Raw genomic sequence first — 19,442 nt, forward strand, 5'->3', positions numbered from 1 at the left:
CCCTCCTTTGTCTGCCAGCCCTCCAGCCTCTCTCCAGAGACAATGTGTAACTGAGCCATTTGGCAAAGGAGAGTGTGGTTCCAGGGTGCCATCCCTAGCATTGAAAAAGGTGTAAAAAGGGTAGGTTTAGAGCTCAAAAACAATAGGTTAATAACCAGCAGACCCACATACAGAGAAACGCATAAAACCTCATTGTACAGAAGTTATGCACTGCCGATTCCAAGAAGTTCCTCCACACCCCTTCCCATTCACAGCCCTCCCTCTGCCCCACGAAGGCAACCACAGTCCTAACTTTTAAAGCATCACCTCCGTGCTTTTCTTTCTACTTTTCCCACCCATATATGCATCCCTAAACACTACAGTTAATTTGTACCATTTTTAAACCTAAAATACATATTCTTCTGTGCCTGGGTTCTTTCACTCAACACATACCAGCCGTAGTTTATTCCTGTTCATTGCTGTATAGTATTCCATTTTATAAATATATCATCATTTATTATCCATTATAGTTGATGGACATTTAGGGTGCTCCCAAACAACCATTGATTTTAAGGCACAGAAATACTTGTTGGTGCACTGGAAGAAATAATTAGGATACTTATTCTCAAGCTTTCTTGTCTCAAGATCCCTTTACACACTTAAAACTTATTGAGGACCCCAAAGCAATTTTGTTTATGTAGGTTGTATCTATCGATATTTACTGTATTAAAAATTAAAACTGAGAAATGTTAATATATTTATTATTTCATTTAAAATAACAATAGTAAACTCATTACATGTTAACATAAGTAACATATTTTTATTAAAGAAACAACTATATTTCCCAAAACAAAACAAAAATGAGAAGAGGGGCATTGTTTTACATTCTGCAAATCTCCTAAACTTCTGGCTTTGTAAAAGACAGCTGTATCATTGGGCCTGCTTTTGCATTTAATCTGTTGCAATGTCTTGTTTGGTTGAAGTATACGAAGAAAATCCAGCCTCACACAGATACCTTATTGGAAAAGGGAGAAAGAGTTTTGGGGATCCCCAGGGGTCCTCGGACCACCCTTTACAAACTGCTCATTTGGAAGATGGTCTGGGAAAGTAGATGCAATTCCAAAACAGGATGGCACGGAGGAAGGCCAGGTGAGTTTTGGCAGCTCTTGTAATTCAATGCTCTGGTTTAAGGTATCTCCTCTCCCCTTGCAAGCCTCCTAATTAATAGGAAATTCACACAAATAGATCGACAGAGGTGTGGCAGGGGGCCGGGCAGGGCTGCCAGTGAGAGGCAGGCGCATGGTCCCACCTGTTGATCAGGCACTGCCATGTCTCCATCCCAGTTTAAACTCTGCCAGGGAATCCTCTCTGAGTGCAGAAGCATGTAATATTTTTGTATTAAGAAAATAAAAGTTATTTTCCAGAAGAAGGAAAAAACAAGGACAAGGGGGAGAGACAGAACACCCAGAAACTTCCCCCCACTTCTCTCCTTGACAACAGGAGCCCTGAGCAGGGAACAAGATGGCGGCTGGGAGGGAAGCGTGGACCAGAGAAGAATGATGGAGCAGCTAAGAAGCCCAAGACTCTGCACTCAGAGACAAGAAATTCACACGACACGTGCCAGAGTGTGATTTCTGCTCCAAAAGAAAGAGATAGGTATTTTTCTGCGTTCATATTTCCTCACTGATGGGATTGAAATGCAAACCTCAAGAGTCAGGAATAGAAACAACGTGCAGGGAGAATCAAGACCCTACGAGAAGGACCCCCAGCGTTGCCTCCCGGTTATACATTACTCAGTGTCTCTGAGTCACTGCTCGAGTGAACAGAATAATAACCCCTAGGATCCCGAAGCCATCCAAAGTCAGATACAGAAATTGTCCACAAAGTAGAACCGCATCAGGGCACAAGATGCAGGTCCTTGCCAATGAACGGCATCCTGGCTTCACAGCCTGGCCGCTCGCCAAACCCATTTGTTTCCAGGCTCTCCTCTTGCCCGCTGAAGTGGTTGAGAATTAGTAGGTCCCCAAAATCTTTCTTTGGATACATAATGTAAGAGCTTTCAGGTCTGGCCACTTCCACTGATGCTAGGAGCAGCAAAGTTAAAATGCAATGAAAAGGAAGACCCGAGGTACCGTCAAGCAACACTCCACATGGAACATCCCAAAAGGACAGCAGGTCGTGGCTGCAGGCACGGAGAGGAACGTTTATTCTAAATTCAGCTTCCGATCTTGTGTCATCAGGGTACTGCTAGAGCGTGCGAAGGGAAGCCTTCTACCGCCATAAATAATAAATGTGTTCCAATTTACGGGACTTTTCACTTAAAACAAGCCACATAGTATATACTAACCTGCCTGGGAGGAAATGATAGAAAGTAGATTTTAACTGAAACAGAGAATAAAAGGTAAAGCAAAAGATAGGAGAAAAGTCCTGCAATCCCCATAAAATGTTAATTCTTTAATAAACATTAAAATTCTCTTTTTAAAAAATAGGCTGATGGGAGCAGATCGTCAGCTGCAATTCCTCTCAGATTATATCTTTTCTCATTACATACTTACTTATCAAGCTGCTATTAAGCGAGTTAAGGGTCTCTGGATTTGCCCTGCCCTCTGATTCAGTGGTGTAGATGAGTCTATGCACTTCAACATCAGCTCTCCTGCTGGCGGAGCCCATACGCTCAGCGCCCAGTGCTTTTGCATACGTATACATTATCACATTCCATCCTCACGACAACCCGGGGCGGGGGGGTAGTTTTATCTGCACTTTCCACATGAAGAGACTGAATTTCGGAAGTGAACTAACTTGCTCTCTGATATAAACACACAGTCTCAAACACACCACTATTGGGGATCAAAACAAAACAATATGCAACCTTGAACTCAGTGAGTGTGCGCCTGTGTGTGTATGTGTGTGTGATCGGGAGGGTGGCAGGAGGTGACGAAGGTGCTAGAGCGACTTCCACAACTTGAGAATGATTCCCTGCAAGCTGGATTCAGGAAGTGGCTGCAAGAAATTCATGAAAAACCCAAGGAGGAATTCAGTTTGGGGCTTAAAGGTAACATTAGCGGAAAATTCTAGGAAACGAAAGACAGACAGACCTGATAACTGGGGGCTGCAGGCTGTGTCCATGCTTTAGTGGCTCCATCTCTAAAGCCATAGAGCTTGTCAACCGTCTTCAGAGACATGTGGTCATAGGAATCTCAAATTGCACGAGAATGTCTCCATAAAAAACTTACACCCATCACAGAATATCTGGGACATGGTGCCTTCCCACGAACCAGTCATAACTTTTACAAGATCCAGTACGGACATTTGTGCGTCGGCAACCCAAGCAGCCTATATTAGTCAGGATTATTAACACTTGCTGCTGTAACAAACAGTTCCCAAATTTCTCACTGGTGTGACAGACCAGTGTACGCTGGGCAGCTCTATTCTAAGCACCTTTATCTTCTCAGACACTTTTATCTTGTGGCTCTGCCATTGGGCCTTCTCAAAGTCCCTCTGGATCCTCCATTTTCAGAGTCCACATTACATAGGACATTTTAGTGGCCAAGACTAAAAGTAGCAAAAATCGTGTCTGCCCATATCATTGGCCTGAACTCATTGCATCATCTGCTACAAAGGGAGGCCTGGGAAAGAGTCGTTTCGTTGTGTGTCCAGGAAGGAGTGGAAAACTGGATATGTGAGTGCCAGCAGCTCTGCCAACAGTCCCTGTGACCACAGGAGGGGATGTCTGGAGAGGAGAGGGGAGCTGATGTGGAGGCAGCAGGGGGAGAAGGAAGAAGGTTCCACTGAACTCGGTCCCAGCTCTGCCGAGGACCAACTTTGTCATCTTGGCCCAAATATGGGACCTCTTACAGCCTCAGTTTCCTCGTGTGAGCTCACGGGTTGTTTCAAGGATGAATTAAAGCAATGCATGGAAGTGTGGGCTTTAAATGATTAAAGACCAATTACTGGACCCCCTGGCCAAGGCAGGGCTTTGACCATGTCCAGGAAGTGTGAGACGGCTGATGATTTCTTCTGGTGGAGATAGGTTTCTCAGGAGGATCCTGGCCTGAAAGCTGTTCCCTACCCAAACCCAGAAGAGCCTGCTCAGCACATGGCCCCACACCTCAGCCTCCCCCACCCGGCCCCAGAGCCAGCCCATCACAAAGAGAGGCAAGGAGAGGTGTGGCTCCCTGAGAAGGTAGCCCAAGCCCGTGAGAAACTATGGTGGGGCCTTCACAGAGGGGCCTCAAAGGAGGGAGACATCCTCTGGTTCAGCTGTGCCTGGATCCAACAGCAGCTTTCTAAGGGCAAGGAGAACTGGTGCAGAAACCCAGTCCTCTCTGTCTAGACAGTGACGTTGGGACATGCGCAAGGCGAGGGACTGAAGACTTTTCTTCTATTAGTTCTAAAAGCATTGATACAAGGATGCCTCCTGTTCAACTCAGAATCCAGAGCAAAGGGAACCAATGGGCCCCTAGCAGCAGACATGTGACTCACTGAGGGTGACTGAGGAGGCCCGGAGAGGACCAAAAGAGCCACGTGCCTCAGCCGCACACTAGAGAAAGCCATCAACACCTCCTCCTCCACCCTTCCCTGGCACACAGAATGCACCACAGCTCACCCAGCTCATGCTCTCAGTGGCCAGATAGGCGACACACGTCTTCTTCCTCAAGGAAGGCCCGGGAAGCCTCAGAGTCGTCCAGATGGGATCACCATGCTGCAGGCAATTGGATTTTCTTTTGTTCTATGCCTGAAGTCAAAAAAGAGATTTAATTCTAAATCTAAACTTCATGGCTTGGGGCTTGATCAGTTAAGATGCCTAACAGCTGGGCCTTCTCTTTCCTCTTTACCCAAAGGAACCACAACGGAGCCAGGCTCTTTCTCACTGCCATCTCCACTATCCTTAGGACAGAAATTTTATCCTTATGGTTGCAAAATGGCTGCCCAACCTCCAGCTCTTCCATTGCTGTTCCAGGCAGGGAAAAGAGCAGTAGGGGAGGGCAAAAGGCAAAGGGCTAAAGGCACGTGCCAGTCAGTTGACTCTGTCCCTTCATATCAGGGGAAACAAATAATGTTTCCAGAAGCCCCACCCAATAGACTTCCACTTAAGTTTCTTTGGCCAGAACCATGTCACACAGCCACCCGCAACAGCCAGACTGCCTGGAAAATGACTTTTTGGTCTGTACATTGTCCCCCTGAAAAAAAAATCTGTTAGCAAAGAAGAAGAGAAATGCATATTAGGCAGGCAGCCAGCATAGAGCGTATCCAAAAGGCCCACGGAACTTCATTTTGGGAAAAAAATTAAATCCAGAGTTGGGACTAAGGTGGGTACAAGGCCCTGGTTAGCATCTTCTCTGACAGTTCATTGCCACTGAGGCCCAAAGGGCTGGGCCACAGCGAAGCCTGGGACGGCACTACGGACACTTCATCCACCTGACTTACTCAAATAGCTCCAAATGTGCGCGTGTCCACATAATTACTGATTTCCTCAACAGATTTCATGTCTAAGTTTATCTTCACTTTAATCCAATTTCATGCCTGGAGCAGAGGGATTCCGGCAGAAGGTCTTTCTTAACCTTCCTATATCATTAATTATTGCTACACTGGGAGTTGCTGCGTGGAACAAGCAGGTTTTTAAATAGAAATCATTTGTCTCTCAGCAGGGAGACCAACGGCTTTATTTCCGAACACTCAGGCCGCCGCTTGAGGAATCGGCTCCTGGGGAGCCCGTGCTCACCTCTGTGCAGGATTGATCCTTGCTCTTTGGTTCCCAGCCCAGTCCAATCGCCACCTGTAGCAGGAGGAGTCCATTTCCTGCTTTAATTGTCGAATAGAGTTTTCTAGAAGGAAAGGCCAGCCTTTCCCTGAGCTCTGGGCATTCGGTCATGCTTCCTGGTGATTTTCTGCTAAAGGAAATCCCCTAACTCATTAAAAAACAAAAAAATAGATTAATTGACCAGTTCAGTAACAAGTCGCTCCAGGACCCAATAAACTTTGCAGAGTACATTCCAATTACAACTGTGCTCAGTGGGAACCCAGCGGGTCCGCCAGCATAATCTTTCTCCAGCGTGCAGGAATTTTTACGTCTTCTTCCCCATTCATGTCACTCTTTTGCCTCAGTTTGGGCCCCGGGTCCATCCGCACTTCCCCCATCTTGTCACTCTACCTGCTACTGTGACTCAGTGCCAGCAAATGACTCTGAAACCAGTGGGGTCTCAGACAGGTGGCTGCAGACTTGAGTTTGCAGGAGCCCTTGCAGTGGGAGCCTCCATTCAAGCCTCGGAGGGACCCTGGTCCTTGGAGCACAGGCATCTGGGAAGCTGTCAGGGTCCCGGCTGGCAGTGCAGCTGCAGCCTGCTCTCCACAGCACGACAAAGTCAGCAGGAAGCAGGGACTTCAGTAACTAGCCTGACGGCAACAGCAGGCCAAAGGGAGCGTGAGGATGCGTTGCTGAGAGCATCAGAGGATGCTTCTCGATGGTGATGGCATGCTCCCTGTAGGATGAGGTACACCACCATCTGGAAACCTTGGACATGGTAAAAATATTCCCCCTGAGAGGGCACCAAGCAGAGAGAGTAGGAGAGTTCATGCAAGACCAGATTGCAAACCAACTCAACAAATGATTATCAAGCCCCTCCTATGTGTCAGCTTTGACCTAGAACTCATGGGTTGCAAAAAACTAAGTCAATGTCCTTGCCTGCCTCTCCAGATAAAATGTGATTTAGAAATCAAGTTAAAGGACAGCTACAGCACTCTAAATTTGGCCTCTCTTTTCTTGGCTGTTTTCCCCTGGAATTTTTTTTCCCGTTCCAACTTGCCCTCGCTGGTCTCCCTTCATGCAGGCTGAAAGAGGAGCTGGCCCAGCGAGGCAGGAAGGACGTGTCTTGTTTTTTCACGTGAGAAAAGGCAAAGCAAACACCCTAGTCCATGCATGGGCTCAAGGGGAGGTGCTCCTGTTTCTAGAAACTCAAGCCCGCAGCTCTTCAGTGACCTCTAGCTGTGTGCGCGCAACTCTGTCCTTGCTGTAGCTCACAAGCTCTTCAAGATCACCAGTTAAGTCCAATTTCCCTCAATATTCCCAGGAATTGGCACGATGTCCAGAAGCTAGCAGGCCCTGAATCAAGGTTTCCCAGGCTCAGCACTATTGACATTTGGGGCCGGATAATTGTTGGGGGGCTGCCCTGTGCCCTGCAGGATGCTGAGCAGCACTCCTGGTCTCTACCCAGTAGATGCAATGCCAGTAGCACCCCCACTCCAGTTTTGATGACCAAAAATGTCTCCAGACACTTTGTCTAGTTGAGAAACCACCGAACAAAATAAATTTTGTTAAATGAAATAAATGAGTGGCCACCGCCGTGTCTGAGGGTATAGCTGCACCAATATTGCTTTCGAATTCTAATTTCCAATCATGTTTCCCAATCCGTTTAACCTCACAATCTCTGCAGAGGTAAGACCCCAGGGTCGAGGGGCGGGGTGATTTACTCCTCGTGGTCCATGGATCGCCGGGCGCTCACCAGGCTCTGGGCAGAGTTAATGAAGTTCTCCCAGTGTCAGTGCTACAGCCCACGAGTTGCTCATCTCAGAGACAGCGTCCTGGTGGTTCAAGTGCATGGGTCGCCCGCTGAATCCCTCAGGCTAAAGTCCACAGTCCTTAGTGTGACTTGCAAGTTCTTCCACGATCTCAAGTCCCTGTGTCTTCACCAACCTCGCTCCCTAGCACCTCCCATGGACCCCGCACTTGCCAGACACCAAGCCCATCTCCTAGCGTCCCCTAAGCCTGCTCTGTCCTCCCTCCTTCTGCCTGGATCATCTTGGCCCCTTGCCACCCTGCAGGATGCCTTTGGATGGTTCAGCGCTGGGCTCTGAGCTCACCACCTGTCCTGGGGCGGGGGAAATAACTCTCCCAAACCCCCACCTGCTGCATCGCTGCAAGCTCTGGCAACCCTCTGCTCCACAGAGCAGGGAACGCACGTCTTCCCTGAAGGTCTTCATTCATGGCTCAAAGCCCGAATCACGGCTGCCATGCCCTCAGCCACATGACATTGCGCCGAGTGACCGTCGCTCTCCATGCTCCAAGGAAGTAGCACGAAGTTAACTCGGGTTTTTTTACATCATTTAGAAAAAAAAAGCAACTGGTTGTTTAACAAATTTGGGGGTTTTTTTCCTGCTGGTTATGTGGGCACTGTGAATTCACAATCAGTATTCTTGGTTCCCGGGACCTTAGGATAGTATTCTAAGCATGCTACAGATATTCAAAAATTACACACTGCAGTGGGAGGTGTTTAAAAAAAACGCACATTAGTAAAATTGGATCTACAGCAAGTGTTAGTGACGGTTTGAAATATTAATGCATGTTGAATGCCAAGTTATTTTGAAGGCTCCACCAGACTTCTATTTGGCAGGAACAATTTTGCATAGGCAATTAGATACACGTGCAAATATTTAACTATAAGTTGCTGCTTATACCATTGAAATCCAGTGGTCCATCAATTAGCCACCTGGTTAGCAGGGCCAATTAAGGATTTGCCCATATTACAACAAAATCTTCCCCACCTTTTAAAATTCCCCCACCTTTTCAGCATTCTGGGAATACAAACAACTGGGCTAGTCGTGGTGGGAAGGCAAGAAAGGTTGAAACATACCTCTGAATTCTAATTCTCAGTGGAGTCCAAAGGGCTGGAAACATGCCAGCTGTATACACTTACCTATATGTCACTAAGAGATCATGAGTCACTGAGTTGGCTAAACACACTGGAACTCATTCTTCAGTTTGGGTGGATATTCAACAATTGCATGTTTCATGTAGGAAATGAACATTTTCAAAAAGTTAATTAGCATATGGAAGATCCACTTTCATCATATATATTAAATAGTGAGCACTAATGTGTGTATAAACACACACACACACACATGAATGTGGAAGATAAATCTATGGAAATGTGTGAGGAAGCCAAGATTTTCCAGTCCCTGATTTGACCACTTGTTCTCGAGAACCAGATGACGGCAGATTCAGCATATCGTGCAGGAGCAAGAAAACGGACTTCGAATCACAATGGCAGGTCTAGCCTGGCTATTTTGTTCACTAGTGTGTGAGCTAACCCCTCTGAGCCTCAGTTTCCTCAGCGGCAAAGTGGAGAAAACAGTACCTATCTTAGAAGGTCGTGGTGAGAATTGAAATAGCAGAAGCCAAATGCTCACTTTCCTCCTTTCTTCCTGAGAATAAGGGAAGCCAGCCCTGCAATCCACGCTTGACCAGCGCCTCTGGTCTTCCAAGAGACTTGTTCACAATGCAGGAAGTTTTCTCTGTGTTTCTAGAGCATGTTGTTGGGAGCTGTCCTTCAAAAGCCACACGTGTGTCCTGAGACACATTTCTAAATTAATAGGACATTTTATTCCAAATTAGCCTGACAATGGATGAATGCTTTGACACAGTGTGATATACAGTGAGGCTGGACCCAGTAACATGAACTACTGCAGGGCTATGTTATGGACATTCTAACAATTCCAAGAACCAACACTTTTCAAGAAATTTATGTCATATTTTAGCCATGATACCCATATTTCAAGCTTCTAGCTTTTAAATCTAGCAAACCCTTCAAATTTCCTACCCCAAGTCCACCCAAAGAATTTTCAAATACATATATCCTTTCTCATGAGGTCCAAAGTAGAAACTTACACAGGAATCTCTTATTTAAATGCTTCTGTGCCTTGCGAAGATTCATCTCAATACTAGAATGTACTTTGTCTTTTTATCATTTGCTTGGCCATTTTGCAAAAGAGTGTGATCCTCAAAAGTCTCAACAGAGACAACTGTTGGTATCTTCAAGCTGAGAACCTGAGAGTTCACACCGTTTTATTTCATAGCCAACACCAGACGAAGCAGACACTACTCGTGTCCGCACCCTCTGCTCCTTGCAGCGCTGACTCACTTGGGAAGCAGAAGGGTGTGGATGAAGGGACAAGGATTTGGCCATTAGACAAGTGAGCCCTATCTGGCTGGCTTGCTAACTACGTGACACTGGACGGTCACTTACCCCTTCGCAGCCTGGATTTCCTCATCCACAGAAATCAATAATAATACCTATGCCTCAGGATCGCTGTGCCCCACTGTGTGCTGGATGCCATGGAAACGGAGGCCCAGGAGGTCCCGTGTCTCAGAAGCACAAAGCGCCAAATCCTCCCTCCGGCGCAAATAGAATGAGGGGCTCTCCTCACCCCCTCACTGCCGTTACTGACAGTAGATCAGTTTCCTGTGAACAAAAATCCTCTTTGGAACTTCCTTCTAAAACATTCCTGAGTGGTTTAGATAGTTCAGGAAACCTTGGAAGATTTTCTGGTGACATCCTCACCTGATCTCTCACAACATGACAACCTTTTGGTGGCTGAGCTGATGCAGCAAAACCAATTCCTAGCTTCTTTTTAATGTGTGTGTAATTTTTCACTTTTTATTTTGAAATAATTATATATTCAAAAGAAGTTGCAAAATTAGCACAGAGTCCTGGAGGCCCCTGCCCAGCTCCCCCCAGCAGTGACCTCATATGGAACCGAAGTACAGTATCAAAACCAGGAAACTGACCTTGACTTTGGGACAATGCTGTTAACCAGACTACGGACCTTAGTCAGTTTTCGCCAGTTTTTACAGGCATTCGTGGTCTGTCTGTCTGTCTGTGTTTGTTGGCAGTTTGATCCCATAAATAGATTCTGTAGCCACTGCCACCATCATAAGACAGAACGTTCCATCACCACACGGGAACGCCTCCTGTAACCCCTTTATGGTCACACCCTAATGCCAGCTTTTAAAACTGATTGTGGTACATAGGAGCATAATTCATAACAGACGAAAAATGGAAGCAACCCAAATGTCCATTGACAGACGAATGGATAACCAAAATGGGGTATATGTGTATAATAGTCTATATTATTAAGTAATATATACTCCATATATAATATTCCATTGTATAATAGAGTATTATTCAGCCTTAAAAAGGAAGGAAATTCTGACACAGGGTACACATGGATGAATTTTGAGGACATTATGCTAAATGATACAAGCCAATCACAAAAGGACGAATACTGCAGGATTCCACTCATATGAGCTGCCTCGAGCACTCAAATCCATCGAGTAGGAAAGCAGAATGGAGGCTGCCAGGGCGGAGGGGAGGGAGAACGAGGGGTTGTTTAACAGGGACTGAGGTTCAGTTCTACAATGAGAAAGCGTGGCGGATTGGTCGTACAACAACATAAACGCCCTTAGCACTGCTGAATCACGCACCCAAAGCTGGTTAAGACGGTAAATTTTACGTTATGTAGATTTTACCACAATTGAAAATAAAATAAAAATAGAAATAAAACTGATGATGACTATGTGGCCTGCAGGCATTCCAGGTGAACCTTGATTGCCATCTGAGGAGCAGCAGTTAAACACAAAGCCCTCGGAATCACGAAGACCTGGATTCAAATCCCAGCCTGGGGGGTTTCCTGTGTGGCTTCAACCAGGCACTTAACTGTTCTCTGCCTCCATTTCTCCACCTGAAAATGGCAATAATTATAGAGCATACCTCTCAGGGTTTTGATGAAGATTAAATAAGGTGACGTTTTTCAAAGGTGCCTGGCCTGTGTTTCGTGCTCCGTGAATGCAAGACCGTGGCCTCTACGGCCGCTGCCCTCCTTCTGGGCACCCCAAGCCTTTCCTGCAAGGTGGGACCTGGGGGGTGATTCCGAAAGGGGCTAAAATAAGGAGGTAAGTCACCGAGCAGAGCAGGCCCCCTGTTCCCAGGTCAGCGTCTTCCACTGAAGGACCTGTGGACCCCAACACACCCCAAGAGCGCTCCGGCTACTCACTCACCCCGCTCCAGTTCTATCACATTTCTACTGATTTTAAGTCAAGACAGTTTTGTGGGTTTTTAAATTTTCAATCCTAAATCCCACTTGCCCTGTGTTGGTAGCTTAAAAAATGTGAGAGGTCAAAGAAAATATAGGCCAATGAAAATAACATTGCACCAAGAAATTAATTGCAAAGCCTGTTTAATATGACAGGGGACTCCCAAAAACCCTATTATGTCGTTCCCTGCCTCCCTTCGTCGTGTGCACTGATTCTGTGCACAAAGGCCAGGGCGGGCTCCCCAGTGCATTGCTGCATTAATTTGACATTTCTGGCTCCAATTAACCTTACATTTCAGCTACTTTCTAAAGATTGTTCTTTTAATTTGCGATAAGGTTATTTCTTTTTCTATTGGTGCTCACCGGCTTGTGCACAAAGGCCTGTTGTAGAAACCCCAGCCCAGTTTCTACATGTTTCGAAGTAACGCACTGTCATCTATACTTTGCCTATTAGCAAGCAGAAGAGTTGGGTAAGAGATGGTTTCCTGCCATGTATGTTAGTGTGGGATGGGTTTTAGTTCCAGGAGAGCTGGGTGGGGTGACCCTACACTGGCACAGTGGGTGTTATGAGCTAGTAGCCCATACCCCAAGGCAAGATCAAGCAAATCATAGTGTCAAAAGAACACTGGATTCTAACTCAGTAGATCTGGATATAAATGCCACCTGCATCCCTTACCAGCTGTGTTATCATGGGCGAGTTGGCTGACGCTGTGGAGGCTCAGTGTTCTCATCTACCAAATGGGGCAAAGCCACCTCCCTCCTTGGAGCATTGAAGGAAAGCTCAGTAGGAAAGCACCCTTCTCAGAAGAGACCTTCAGGAATATGTGCCCTACTTGGCTCTCCTATTGTCACAAATAGTTCTAGAGCAGCAGTCAGTGAACCATAGCCTGAGGGCCAAATCTGGCCCACCACTTGGTTTTATAAATAAAGTTTTATTGGAACACAGCCATGCTCATTCATTGATTGTTATAGCTGCTTTCTCACTACAATGGCAGAGTTGAGAAGTTGTGATGGAGACCTTATGGCCCTCAAAACCTAAAATATTTACTACCTGGCCCTTCGTAGACAAAGTTTGCCAGCTTCTGTTACAGAGGAACAAAAGAGAGCAAGGAGGCCACAGGTCTTGGCACCGAGGCACCTCTCCTTTCTCACTAGCTTCCGGTGATGGCTGGAACCTAGAGGTTTGAGGACTGGAGGAGGTCTCTGTGAGGTTCCCCATCTCTCTGTGGCACTCAAAACAAGTATCAGCCTCAGCTGATACTGTAGATAATGCCCCCCAACACACACACTGAACTGGGGACTCCAGGATTTAGAATGCTTAATTTCAATAATTTATTTTCTGAGCAACCCTAACTCTAAAAAAATCACCTTTAGAGATGAAGCCCATTATAGGACCAAATTTGACTCCTGCAAACACAGAATTTATTTCCTGTAAGATATTTTGAGCAAGACAGCCTTCCTCCAACTTCCTTCTGTAAACTGCCACCTTTCAGCTCCTTCCACGAGAAAGACACAATTCCACAAAGGACACTTGGAGGCAAACAAAAATGAGCCAGACAGGAATCCTTTTCTCCTTATAGCTAGACTCTGATAGGAAATATACACATAAAAGAAAGTTTGTGATACAAAATGCCACCAGGGCAGCAAATGGGCATCTAACTACTCCGTGTGTGGTCCAGGGACCTGCAGCAGCAGGGTCACCTGGGAGCTGGTGAGAAAGTGGGAATCACAGGCAGGTGATCGCCAACCACATTTGCCAGTTGGCTCCTCTGGGAGTTAGAAGTGCGAGAGATTCATAAAGGGAAGTGGGATCAGGAGCAGGAGTCAGGGACTTCGGTTTGCAATGTAGATCTGACGGCTGGAAGAGAAGGCTGGAAGGAAGGAAGGAGAACTGGGAGGGAAGAGCCCCGGATCTGCAGCTCCAGGAAGCACGGCCAGCCCAGCAGACAGCTCAGACCAGGTGGAGTATACAGGGACCCTTCAGGGAAAGGAGCTGCCCCGCTCCTGTCTTTATAACTGTGCTGCCCTCACTTCTTTTGGCCCTGATTTCTTCAACTGCCTCTTGTATTACTACTTTTGTTTTGTAAGCCTCAAAACCTACATGTGTAGCTGCATAACTTTTTTGAAAATTCACATAAATAAATACATTTTTATTTATTGAATTTGAGCAAACTTTTCTTGAAAAATCATCCCGATCATTGAACACTTAGACTGTTTTTCCACCAAACCAATATTTACTGAAACTGTTTTATGGCTGAAATGCCAGGGATCGTTCCGAAGTGCTTCCCGGAACGAAGCCCTCGTCCTCTGTCAATGCTTTACGTTCCCTGGTAAGTTAAGAAAAACTTGCCCAGCTTTCAATAAGCACAAAAAGGATTAAAAAGATGTTTTTTCACACTTCAGGCATCAGATGCCGGGTTTTAAAATACCCTGCATGGTGTGAACTTAGCTTTCAACATCAAACACAGCTTTTCCAAGTTTGAAACCAAGTGGCTGAGAAATCAAGATGCTGGGCGGCAAAATGCACACTGCAGAGCGAGCGCCACGGTGTTAAACCGACATGAGTGTGGGCAAGTGTGGCCGTTCACACCCAAACAGACATCTGGAGGCCCTGACAGGATGCTGAATTCCCCAACCCCCAGCGGACGTGCACGCACACGCACACACACACACACATCATAGCAGCTAGCAGACACGCCAACTGAGGTGCTGTGTGTCGTTGCATTAATGTGAGATCCCATATGTGTATTCGACATCTGTACCAGGGGAAAACGCTGTGGAAATACCTGATGAAACAGAGTTGCTTTTCTTCCTCTTTTAAAAAAAATCGCCCCGTACACCCTGGAAATTACCAGGATCATGGATCATTCTGATTTGTTGTACTTGAACACCAAGGGAGCTAAGAATGGTTTCAGTAAAAAGTATTAGCTGAGTGTCTCTAGGACCTGGGCCTTGTTGGCTACCTTGAGGGGGTCCCCAGGGGTGACACTGCTGGTGACATGTGTCCCTGGGCCCCATGCTCATTCCACACTTCCAAGTTTAGCCTCGGTGATGGGACATGTCCTTTGGCTGTTCTCATTTGCTAAATCTCCAAGAAGGCAGGTGGGCAAAGCGACAGAAAGAACCCAACTTCGTGTTGTAATATCTGGCACCAGTCCTAGCTCTGCCCCTGGTTCCCTCTTAGTCCCAAGTGGGGACTAATATCCTGATCTGCAAAATGGGTCCATGTCATCTCCTTGTGTGGCCTAAGTAAGGATTCAGGGAGCGAAGGCGAGTGGGCTTCATCAACCGTAGGGGGCATGCAAACGTGCAAACCAAGGTACCTTGCAGAGTATGTGGCCCTCACGAGGAGAGTGCAGACCAGGGCCTGGCCAGATCTGAGAAAGTTCAGGAAGTCAAAGGCTTCTCTGGGCCCTTCCTAGACTCGCCCTCCAAAGGCTTCTTCCCAGGGAAACAGTATTAACACTGAACGGAGAACAACAGACCCTTTTCAACATGAGTGCTTCCTTCCAGCCCTACCAAGCCCCTGCAGACTCAGTCTTTGGGGAAGTCAGACTCCTAGTTTTTGTTGTTTGTGAGCATGATCAAAATGATCGTTTTAAAGCTTTTAATAATAACACTATAGTAGCTACAGTTATTGGGTGCTCACTATATGCTAGAAAGCACCAATAAATGCTTTATTACCTTCTTAAACCCTTATAACAATTCCCATTTTTACAGATGAGGAAAATCAAGGCACATGAGGTGAAATAAGTCGCTTTAGGTCACAGAGCTAATAAGGGGTGATGCTAAGATCCAACAGGACTATGACAGGCCAGTGCCCGTCGCCTTACCTACTGAGCTCTCCTGCCTTCTAACTTAATAATCCCCCTTTCACTCTCGAAAGTGTCCAGGCTGGAACAAAAAAGTATATGGTCACTCTAGAGTTAAAACCTTTGCAAGGATACATAAACATTAAATGAATAGTAATGGGAATTCCAAGAGACAGCCCTTAAGGACCTGAAGACTATTTTTCTGCCAAAACCTTTGGCAGAGTCTCTCTCCTGCTTTAAGATTGTTAGGTACCAAGTCCTTAAACCTAACCTGCTTTATACATTAGAGAATTTCTCTATAATTGAAATCACAATATCTTAGTATACAACGCCACAAATTCAGGGGTTCTGGGCAGTGGGGGATCATTCCAAAATTCTGTTTTAAAACCTTGGCACTTCCTGTTTTAAAGTCTGAGTTTGTGCATGTGGTTCTGTTTTGTTTAAGTTATGTTCTGACTTCAGTTTACCTATTTCTTTCTAATTTATTTCATGCAGCTAGTTAATAAAGGATACAACTATTTAAATCTTATTCTAATTGCATAATTTATCTTAAGACTGTTTACACTAAAACTGATTAACATTTACGTTAATTGAGTTAATAAAGAGTTCCATTTTGTAGGATTCTTTCCAGTTACCTCTGGATGCTCTAACTAGTCAGTCGATAAGGAAAGTTGAACAGAAAAGTATAGTTCCCTAAGTCTTACCTATTTAAATGGAGTCTTGGGGTTAATAGTAATTAAGGCGTATTGCTCATCGGTGAGATGAAGATTTCTCTCTATGTTTAAAGGCTAATTTTTTGGGAAGAACGTGCTGCTAGTTCCCGGAGAACCACCCCTGTGGGATCTTTGCGTGAGGGATCAGAATCAATCCTACTGTCTGAGAGGCAGCAGAGGTGGAGACAAAGAACATTCTGGGTGCAAACCTCACAATGCAAACAGCTGGAGCCCCCCGAGGCCAGAGCTCTCCCCAGGAACTTAGCGGTTTGCTCCCTGAGACCTGGAAGGCAACCAGTGCCCAGCCATTCCCAGTGATCAGCACAGATCACATGGACTCTAGCCCCCCCCCCCCCAAAGAAGTCGCTCTGCACGTTTCCTTGGCCAGAATCTCCACGTGTCTGGGTCGGGGAAGTCGCAGACAGACAAAAGTTTCCGTGAGAGAGTTCGAACTTAATCAACCTTAAATAAAGCATCTGTTTTCTAGGAACAAGGATTTTTCTAAGCTGCCTTTTACATAATGAAATTACCCACATTTCAAGGCCTTTTCTCAGAGCCCCAGAGCTGGAACACCAGTTTCCTGTAAAATTGGGACCTCTGACCCCTTCGACGTTGAAGTGTATCCCAGGTTGGAGCTACTGATGATCTCCATTTTATTTTAGCTGGTTTCACTCAAAGGACAAAACGTAGGGGCCTTGAGCACTTGACCCTCCTGAAAATATTTAACATCTGAATTAAACCGACAGGCTCTGCCAGAAACGTACGCATTTTATGTCTGAGGCTATTTCCCCCAGCACTGAATCACTGAAACATAAGTAGATAAAGACAGCGCTGATAAATTGTGTGCCCTGAACTAAATGCCATCAAGCAAATTCTTGATTTTCCCTTTTTCACAGCTACTGTTATAAAGTGTTCTACGCCCTTCGTGTCCCCGCTGGATTCGATTATTCTGGAAACAAACATTATTGTTCAAAATGAAGATCCGGGGGCTGTTAGCGTGATCCAACAGCTGTACCAGAGGTGAACCCAGAAGCAATGAGGCAGAGATGCGGATGGAAGCGAGGAAGCTGGCTTTGATGGAGGATGAGAGACGATAAAATTATACAGCCATCTTGGTTTACTGCCCTTTCGGGATTCACGCCAAAAGGCCCATTCCACGACAATTGACTGCAAAGAGGAATAATGGGGCTTATTGGACATTTCCAGAAGGCATGTCTGGACCACCTTTTTCCCTGTGAATCAGTCAACAATATTTATTAAGCACCTCCGTCACATTAAACTGCTGCAAGTTGCTGTGGGGATATAGAAAAGAAAGCACAGTGCCTTTCTTAAGAAAGATGCACATTCTTCTCACCAATGAAGTGAGTACCTATTTCCTGAAAAGTAATGGGCTAGACACCAGGGGCTGCAAGGAAAAAAGAAATCTAGCCCCGGACTGTGGGAGGCACATTCTGGAGTGCCTTCCCAGCACCTGTCCAGCCTGTGGCTTCGGTGTCTTTGCTTGGGCTGATGGTCTTGTGGCCTCAGTCACAGCTGGGCTCAGCAGGGCACAGTCCAAATTCTGGGCAGAAAGTGAACCCTCTGAGGTCTGGCAGACAGCAGTGGTGGTCTTTCTCCAGAAGCTGCACCACAAGATGGAGCAGATGGATGTGATCAGAGGCAGTAAGACCGTGTGGACTCAGGCTCGTAGCAGAGGATGGAGACCAGGAGGAGATGGAAGCGGAGATGAGCAAGATCACCTCAGCCTGCGTGGCCAGAGTTGTGGGCGGTGGTGTGGCCCCTGAGAAGTGGGACAGGACCTTGGATGCTGACCTCACAGCTTCAGCTTGCATAGTCCTCTCTAAAAGTGGGGCTTCGAGAGGATCCCTGGAGAGCCAGGCGAGGGCCCTGGAGCGGGGGCACAGTGGGCTGTGTCTGACCTGTGCCTGACAGATCTAAAGGAGGGAGGCTGGAGCCAAGGCAGAGGGTCCCCCCTCCACAGGTGAGTCAGGGACCCAGAGAGGAATCCACAGGTGGGACCCTGTCCTAGGTAGACAAGTGGAGAAACTGAGCCTATTGGAAGGGGCAAGAGCTGCCCACTGGAGGTAAGCACCGCCCTCTTCATGAGGGCCACAGCCTCTGAGGGACCCACTGACACATCTGCACCATGAAGGAGAGGCAACTCTGGAGGTAGGCTTGGCCCAGAGGGCCAACGGCATCTCACAGCGCCATTAGTCAAATGTTACAGACTGAATTGTGTCCCCCCCTCAAATTCATATGTTGAAGTGCTAACCCCCAATGTGACTGTATTTGGAGATGGGACCTTTGGGAGATAATTAGCTGTAGATGAGATCATGAGGTGGGGCCCCAGATGGTGGACTTCCTCTCTCTCTGCCACGTGAGAACACAGCGAGCAGGCGGAGTCTGTAGCTCAGGAAGAGAGCTCTCACCAGAAACTGACCATCCTGGCACCTTGATCTTGAACTTCTAGCCTCCAGAACTGAGGAACGAGACTCCTGAGGTTTCAGCCTTCCAGCCTCTGGGATTCTGCTATGGCAGCCCGAGCTGACGAAGGCGTCAGGAAAAGCTGTTCTCCCCTCCTCGTCCATTCTCACTCCCACACTCCAGCTGCGAGGTGTCAGGAGCCAGGGCTAGCAAGCTGGGGGCGGAGCGGCAGGGAGAGCCGGGCCGGGGCCTGTGTCCTCCCCCAGGGCAGGCAGCAGGAGGCTGGCACAGGGAGGAGAGAGCATCCAACTTGAGTCAAATGCAGAGCCTTGACTATCCCACAGGACTGGGCACCTCCGTCTCTGGATGGAAACCATTTGCTGCTGACGCCACAGGCCCGTCTACCACTTCAGAGTGACTGCTAGGGTCCTGGGGTCCAGGCGTGGCAGGCAAGTGTGGAGGAAATCAAGCTACCTTTTGATCACATCCCCAAGTGTGCATGTTCAAAAAACAAGCATAAGAGACGGAAAAGCCTACACTGGGGAGGTGGCTTCTGAGTGAGGTCGTGAGGAACGAACAAGGTCAATCCAGTCCGTGGTGGGGAAGGGAGAAGCCCAGGCCAAGAAACTGGAAGGGCAATTTGTGGCCA

General features: G+C 46.9%; 1 protein-coding gene across 6 annotated transcripts in view; it reads right to left on the bottom strand.

Moving 5' to 3' along the window:
* FAM169B (Protein) overlaps window positions 1–19,442 on the bottom strand; it is a 210,696-nt gene that overhangs the window by 70,870 nt on the left and 120,384 nt on the right. For 2 of the 6 annotated variants that reach the window (XR_011439024.1, XR_011439019.1), the window contains exon 8: window positions 4,586–4,714. The gene's annotated coding sequence lies outside the window, so the exon portion shown is untranslated. Of the gene's footprint in view, window positions 1–1,928; window positions 2,064–2,200; window positions 2,331–4,585; window positions 4,715–10,077; window positions 10,215–19,442 lie in introns of those variants that run through there. The other 4 variants (XR_011439013.1, XR_011439025.1, XR_011439022.1 and 1 more) reach the window with 3 other exon arrangements.

Source organism: Equus caballus, chromosome 1, assembly GCF_041296265.1.
Source record: "Equus caballus isolate H_3958 breed thoroughbred chromosome 1, TB-T2T, whole genome shotgun sequence".
Taxonomy (NCBI): Eukaryota; Metazoa; Chordata; class Mammalia; order Perissodactyla; family Equidae; genus Equus; species Equus caballus.